This window comes from Populus euphratica, unplaced genomic scaffold, assembly GCF_000495115.2.
Source record: "Populus euphratica unplaced genomic scaffold, PopEup_1.0 scaffold2489.1, whole genome shotgun sequence".
Lineage (NCBI taxonomy): Eukaryota > Viridiplantae > Streptophyta > Magnoliopsida > Malpighiales > Salicaceae > Populus > Populus euphratica.
Window position 1 is genome coordinate 14,933 of NW_011502306.1, and position 7,458 is coordinate 22,390.

General features: G+C 25.5%; 1 long non-coding RNA gene across 1 annotated transcript in view; it reads left to right on the forward strand.

The window, feature by feature from the left end:
- The window catches only part of LOC105119055 (uncharacterized), a 19,109-nt gene extending 14,303 nt beyond the window's left edge, over positions 1-4,806 (forward strand). The window contains exon 3 of the long non-coding RNA XR_841060.1: positions 4,790-4,806. This is a non-coding gene — a long non-coding RNA (uncharacterized LOC105119055). The remainder of the gene's footprint in view (positions 1-4,789) is intronic.
- The last annotated feature ends 2,652 nt before the right edge of the window (positions 4,807-7,458 follow it).

Here is a 7,458-nt window from a genome sequence, read left to right on the forward strand (position 1 = left end):
TTATTATTATTATTATTATTATTATTATTGCTACTATTATTATTGTTGTTGTTATTGTTACTATTGTTGTTATTTATAGTTGTTGTTTATAATTTGTGCAATTAACCTCCCTGTGGTTCGACCCCGGTCTTGCCGGGTTATTTATTACTTCGACATTCCTGCACTTGGGAGAAGACATCAATCTTTTCATCGTGTCAGCAGGACAGATTCAGACTTTTCTTTTGATAATAAGTTTGGATTTCCTAACAGCATAATTGAGCCTTGGACTCTATAAATGTTTTAGGTCTATGTCTTAGCTGTCTAACTATATAAACCAAACTGAAATTCAAGATCTACAGCTGCAGATATGACCCAATAACTAAACAGTATTTCAGTATGAATTGAATCAGCATCTCTTTTCTAAGCTTAGCTTTTTCTTTGTCCTTTCACTTTTAATAGTTAATCACATTAATCAATCCTTTGAATTGTGAAATATATCTGCATTTAAAATGAGCATTTACTATATTAAAGCTATCTTATATTATCAGACTTGTTATTATAAAATATGCTTAAGTTAAGGAATTTAATGATACTTTAAGTGCAATATGATAATATAAAGCCTTAATAAGAATGCACTTTTAAGTACTAATCAATACCTAAAATAGAATGAAAAAAATAGCATCAATAATAAACATTATAGAATAAATATGACTGAATTATTTTTAATTATTTAATATGAACTAGTTAATATAATAAGAAAATAAAAATGAACAAAATAATTATTTTTAGTTAATATCATTAATACAAACACAGCTTACATCACTTAAAAATAAGTCCACATATAATAAATAAAAAATAAATTTTACAATATATCATCATCATGTTGCTCATTATTTTCATCATGCATAACCACATCATCATCATCATCATCATCGTAATCACTATTAACATCATCATTAAATTCTTCTTCTAAAAGCCTTTAAACTTCTACCGAATTTGTCTATAACTAAAGCAATTCACAATGGTTGATTCCTATATAATATGATACTTTAACAAATATATTTGGGTCATGAAGTGTCTGAGTAGGAAGGACATGATATGGTTAAGAAATCTCACCTAACTGCGCAATATCAAATGATTTTATATTATTATCATCTTCAATAAATTCACTCATGTCAACATTATAGCAACTTCTAGCAGTTGTCTTAATAACTATCCATTAATCAGAAGATTTATTCTCATATGAACATGTACAGTAGACTTGTTGATATTATTGCACTAGTACAAAATCTTCATTTCCATATAGTTGAGAAGTATACTTAATTTCAAGCAAATCATTTGAACGATGCATTCTAATTCCTCTTCTTGTATCTTACCAATGGCATTTAAACATGAATGCTTTGCATTGACTCCCTAAATATTTTAGCCGAACAGTTTTTTTAAGCATTCCATAATAGTCACGTTCATTGTCATCATAACAACTTCCTTTCACACAAACCCCACTATTCATTATCTTTTTAAATCAATCATAACTTTGAGTGAAATTTAAAACCATTCACATAATACTCATTATAACATTTTACTAAATTTGAAGGGCCCATAGCAAATGCAAAGATTTGATTCCCAATTTCATTTTATTGATATTCAACCTAGCATAACATTTAACACCATAAAAATATTTTTTTGAAAAAAAATAATTTCTTAAAAGAATAAAATTGAATTAAAAAATCATTTTATAAAACTACAACCAAATTGAAAAGTTCTCCTTGCATAATTTTTCTATTTCAACATTGCTCGCATATGGTTGTTGTAACTTTAACTCTTGATGACATTGCCTAAATTATAAATAATTTATTTTAAAATTAAAGTATTAAGAATAAAGTATGGAAAAAAGTATTTCATACTTACTATAAATAGGGCTTCAGTTCTTCATAGTTGAAACAAATATAGTTATGTACAATTTTCATTTTAGTGCTTGATAATTGTCTTGTATATGATCTTCTGGATAATTTTCCCCTAGGTAAGAAAAAATTGAAAGTTGTGCATCAAGACTTTTAATGCCACCATCATCATTTCTTGGAACTTGATTCCATATTGATTGCATGTCATCACCAAAATAATAAGATGCAAAATTAGTAGTTTCATTAATCAAATATGCTTCATATATGGAACCCATTACTTTAGCTTTATTGGTCACTTTTTTCATAATTTTATTAATCAAATATGCTTCATATATGGAACCCATTACTTTAGCTTTATTGGTCACTTTTTTCTTCAAATAAATCATATACCTATATCATTGATATCAATTAGTTTGGGGGGAAAATGGAAAAGAATAAAAAATAATATGACATAGAAACATACCATTTAAATGGATACTGACACGACCAAAAGATTGATTTCTTCTCTCAAGTATAGAAGTGTCGAAATAATAAACAACCCGCCCGACCAGGGTTAAACTACAGGGAAGTTAGCTATAATAATAATAATAATAATGAGTTAAAGAGAATTTTGAGATGTGAGATTAGTGTGAAGATTAAACAATGATAAAAACAAATATAAAGGTCAGAGGATCCACTAATGGTATTTCAAATAAGTATAATATAAACTCTTTTATTACTCAACTAAAAACCACATACAAAGGAGATTCCATTTGGATGATTTATCATTTATAACTCATTATAAATTATTAACATGATCATGCTAATTATCTTATTTAAATAACACCATACTTTTAAATATTATCAAGAATTCATGATGTTAAATTATATTAACAACAAATAAAGTTCCATTCATAGTACAAGTGTAGGTTATACCATACAATTGGCTATGAAAGTGTCAAGCATTTGTTGTACCAAGTGTTATACAATACAAAACTAGATTAATCATTTAACAAGGTATTAAAAATTAATAAGATAAAAATGATAAGACATGTTAATAACAAACTTTCTTGGATATAAACATTGAAATTCATGTTGAGTTTATATTATACATATTCTAACACCATTATTGAAACTTTTTCACCTTGATATAATAAATTTAGCTAAATAACACAACCAAAAGATTGATGTCTTCTTCCAAGAGCAGGAGTGTTGAAGTAATAAATAACCCGGTAAGACCAGGGTCGAATCACAAGGAGGTTAGTTGTATAAATTATAAATAATAACAACAACAAAAATAGTAGTAGTAGTAGTAGTAGTAGTAGTAGTATAATAATAATAGTAATAGTAAAAGAAGAAAAAGAAGTTGATGAAAACTTTGAGATGAAATATCAATGTGAGAATTAAATAGTGATAACAACAAATGTCAAGGTTAGAGAATTCACTAATGGTATTTCAAACAAGTATAGTATAAACTCTTATTATTCAATTGGAAACCATACATAAAGGAAGTTCCAATGAGATTATAAATAAATTGTTAACATGATTACATTAGTTAGATTAATAAACAAGTTTAAGTACTAAAATTGAAAAGACAAAGAGATTGCCAAACTTAAAAAAGAGATATTAGTGCAGTCCAAACTAGAACACTATTCGGTAATTGGGTCATATCTGGAGCTATAAATCTCGGATTTAGGTCTACTTTATATGGATCAAAAGGTAAGACATAGGCCTATAATTTTAGTGTTCAACCCAAATTATAGCAACAACAAAGAAGTTTGAATCTGTCCTGCAGCCTAGACACTGTTCAATATTCAGCCCATATTTTGAGTTCTAGAAGTCCAAATGATCTTAATTTTCTTTTCTTGAAAATCTGAGATAATTTTCTAGAATTTCATATGGAGGTCTGTTTCAAATTTTGATGTTATCAATGATGTTTTATTTAGACAAGAAGATAAGGATCATCATTAAGTCAAGATGTGGCCACCCACTCATCAATTAATCATCAAATCAGTAGTTTTTAATTTTGACCTATAAAAGGAGGTATTTTTCATGCATTTAGACATCTTAGGTTTCCATATCAAGATCATGCTCTTGCTTTCTCTCTTTATATTTATTGTAATGCTTAAGTTTAACTTTCATTTATAGCTTGTTTTATGCCTTTCATTTCCTTTCATTTACTTAGTTAACTTTTATCTTATTTATGTTCTTATCTTGTTTATTTATATTTCTCTCTTTCATTATGTTTAGCTAAGTTTATTATGTCAAGGTGAAAATGTTACACTAATGGTGTAAGAATAAGTATAGTATAAACTTAACATGGATTTTAATGTTTGATACCAACATGTTTTGTATTTGTTATCTTGTTCACTCTTTAATATTTTGTTTGTTAAATGACTAATCTAGATTTATGTTATATAACACTTGGTACAACAAATCCTAATTTTTTAATTGATTTTTTTCATGTTTGTTCTTTAATTTTATTATTTAACATTGAAATGGTTAAAAACTGAACTTTATAATTTGTTTCTTTTTATTTTTTCTTTTTGTAGTGTCATCGTGATGTCAAATAAACATCTCGTCATTGGGTGGATAATTGATTTTGTGATTATCTACTTTTTAACATTTAGTAAAATAAAAAATGGTTTTTAAAAAATAGAGATATTAAACTATGTAGGGTCAATGACTTGGGTTACAGGTTTGGCAAGGTAGCTCGGATTATCCTAATTCGTGAGTTTGGAATTTAATTTTTCTCTATATTTTTTAATTAGTTTTTTTCAATTTTATCTTTTGAAATTGGAATAATTGAAAATTGAGTTTCCTAATTTATTTTGTTTCTCTTTCTATGAGGTTATCATGATCTCAAAAAAAACATCTCGGTACTGGGTTGGTACTCGATTTTATGATTGTCTATTTTTGTTATCATATAGTTAAAAAAAAATATATTTTTTAAAAAATAAGTTATTAATTTCAATGGAGTCTATGACCAAGTTTGTAGGCTTCATATGTTGACTTGGGTTATTCAATTCATGGATTCGATGGGTTTAACCACCAAAACTGATAATTGTTTTTTTAGTTTTAGTACTTTAATTTTTTTATTGATATTTTTTTTCATTCTTTAATATACTTCATAATTTATTTTTTCTGCTTTTTATAAATTTATCATGATTTTAATTAAAATATCTATTTTTTGGATAGATGCTAAATTTTGCGAACATCTATTTTTTATCATATAATTAAATAAAAATATTTTACAAAAAAACAATATTATACCCAATGGAGTCAATGACCCCAGTTATAGAGTGACCAAGGTCAATTCAATATGGCGTCATCTTACTATTTGTTTTTAAATCATCTTAAAATATTTTTTTTAAAGCCAAACTATATTTTGATCGGTTAATAAAGTCGCATTTGAACCTGTAAAATCAGCTGATTCATGTTAGGTTAGCTCCCATGTGATTTAATTGGCAACTTAAGTTAGACAAGCAGTCGAGTTAGGAGATTTCAAGATTGATCCATTTAGTTGGGTTTAATAACATCACCAAAAAATTCTTTCATGCTCTTAATATTTTTTTTTACACTTAAAAAAATTGTCAACTCATAACAAAGTAAGAACCAATGAGCAAGTTATCTTTGCTTATTGTAGAGTTGTTTACACATCTTATTAGTCTCTCGTGGTCCCCCTATAAGAATTATGCATGTGCCCCCAACATCAAGACTGGTTTGCGGTGTTTTTACTAAGGTATGATTATTATTAACCATAAACTTAAAAAGAAGGGGGTTTTATTATACCCCTTCTCAGTAAGCATTATTCATGACCCAAGAACAGAGCTTAATAGATTAATCCAAGTTGACTCAAATTGTTTTATTGTGTCTTTTATTTAATTGATTTGTTTTTTAATTTTATTATTCAACGTTGGGTCAGTTGGAAATTAAGCTTTATAATCTATTTTGATTTGCTTTTTATTAAAATATCTTGGTCTCATGATCAAGATCACAAATTTTGACATTTTAACCCTTGTTTAATTATGTTGTTTTTTTTTCTAAAATGTTATATCGGTCTCATAATTCAAGTCACAAGTTTTTTAATATTGGAGTTAGTTTTTATTGGGTTATTCTTGTCTTATAACCTAGGTCATGGATTAACCAAATTAACTAATTTTTTTCTCTTTTTTTATTTGAATTTTTTTCTAATTTTATAAATTAATATTGTGTTTGATTAGAAGTTAAATTTCATGATTTATTTTGGTTTGTTTTTTTATTAGATTACATGTTCTTATGACCTAGAAATAATGTTTAATGATTAATTTGGGTTGACTTTGCTTACTTTTTATGTTATTTTTTCAATTAAGATTCTTACAAATTTCATCGTTCAATATTAGGTTCGATAGGAACGATTGAGAATCAACCTTAATAATTTATTTTAACTTTCTCTCTATGGGATTATCTCAATCAATCTCAAGATCAAAGTCGCGGATTTGATAGGTTAATCCAGATTAAATTATGTTACTTTTATTTTTTTTATATAAGGTTATCTCAGTCTAATGACCTGGATCATAAGTTTTGTTTATTAACTTAAGTTTTTTTTTATGTTTTTTTTAATTAATTTATTTTTCAATCTCATCCTTCAATATTAAGCTGGTTGGGGAATTAAATTCGTAATTTATTTTAATTTGTTTTTCATTAGATTATCTTATTCTTATGATATGGTAAGTTTGACATGTTAACTCATGATATTTTTTAAGTTTCTTTTTAATTGATTTTTTTCACTTTCATCATTTAATATTGGGTTAATTAAAAATTAGATTTTATAATTTTTTTTTTTTTTCTATAGACTTATCATAACCGAGTTATGAATTTGACACGTTTATCCAGGTTCTTTCATGTCAATCCAATAAATTGTTATTTTAATATTAAAAAAACATATAATCATGAAATTTTGTTTAGTTAATTATTGTTTTCATAGATTGTATGAATTTTTTTTTACTACTAAAGTCAATCAAGTTACATTAAGTAAACCCTTACACAATTTATTATCTTTTTTTTTGGAAAAAAAATATTAATAATATTTAAATATATTTTTCTATATTCAACAAATATTTAAGTTGACTCTTGACGCGTAACATAGCGCTTCTCACTCATCTAGTCCATTCTTAGATCGCTCCTAATCTAATCCCCATTCTTAAGCTACATTAAACGGGCACCCTTGCCTATAATTAACTATATTTTTTACATTAGCAGTGAAACAAATAAATAATAAATATTATAATGTGTTTGATAATAAATTAAACTGCATTTTAAAAATAGGATCACTAAAAAATGAGTTTGCAAAGCAAATTTTATGCAAGCTTTACATGTTTTTTAACCGAATATCATAAATATTTCCTTAAAAATTTCATAGTATTTTTAACTTAAAAATATATCAAAATAATATTTTTTTAAAAAAAATTAATATCACCAAATCAAAATATCTGAAAATATTAAAAATATATATTAATTTAAAAAATAAAAAAAAATTAATTTTTTTTAAAATATTTTATACAAACAAAAACAAATAGAAAAAGTATTTTATTAAAATATAAAATTTTTTTTTTATTAC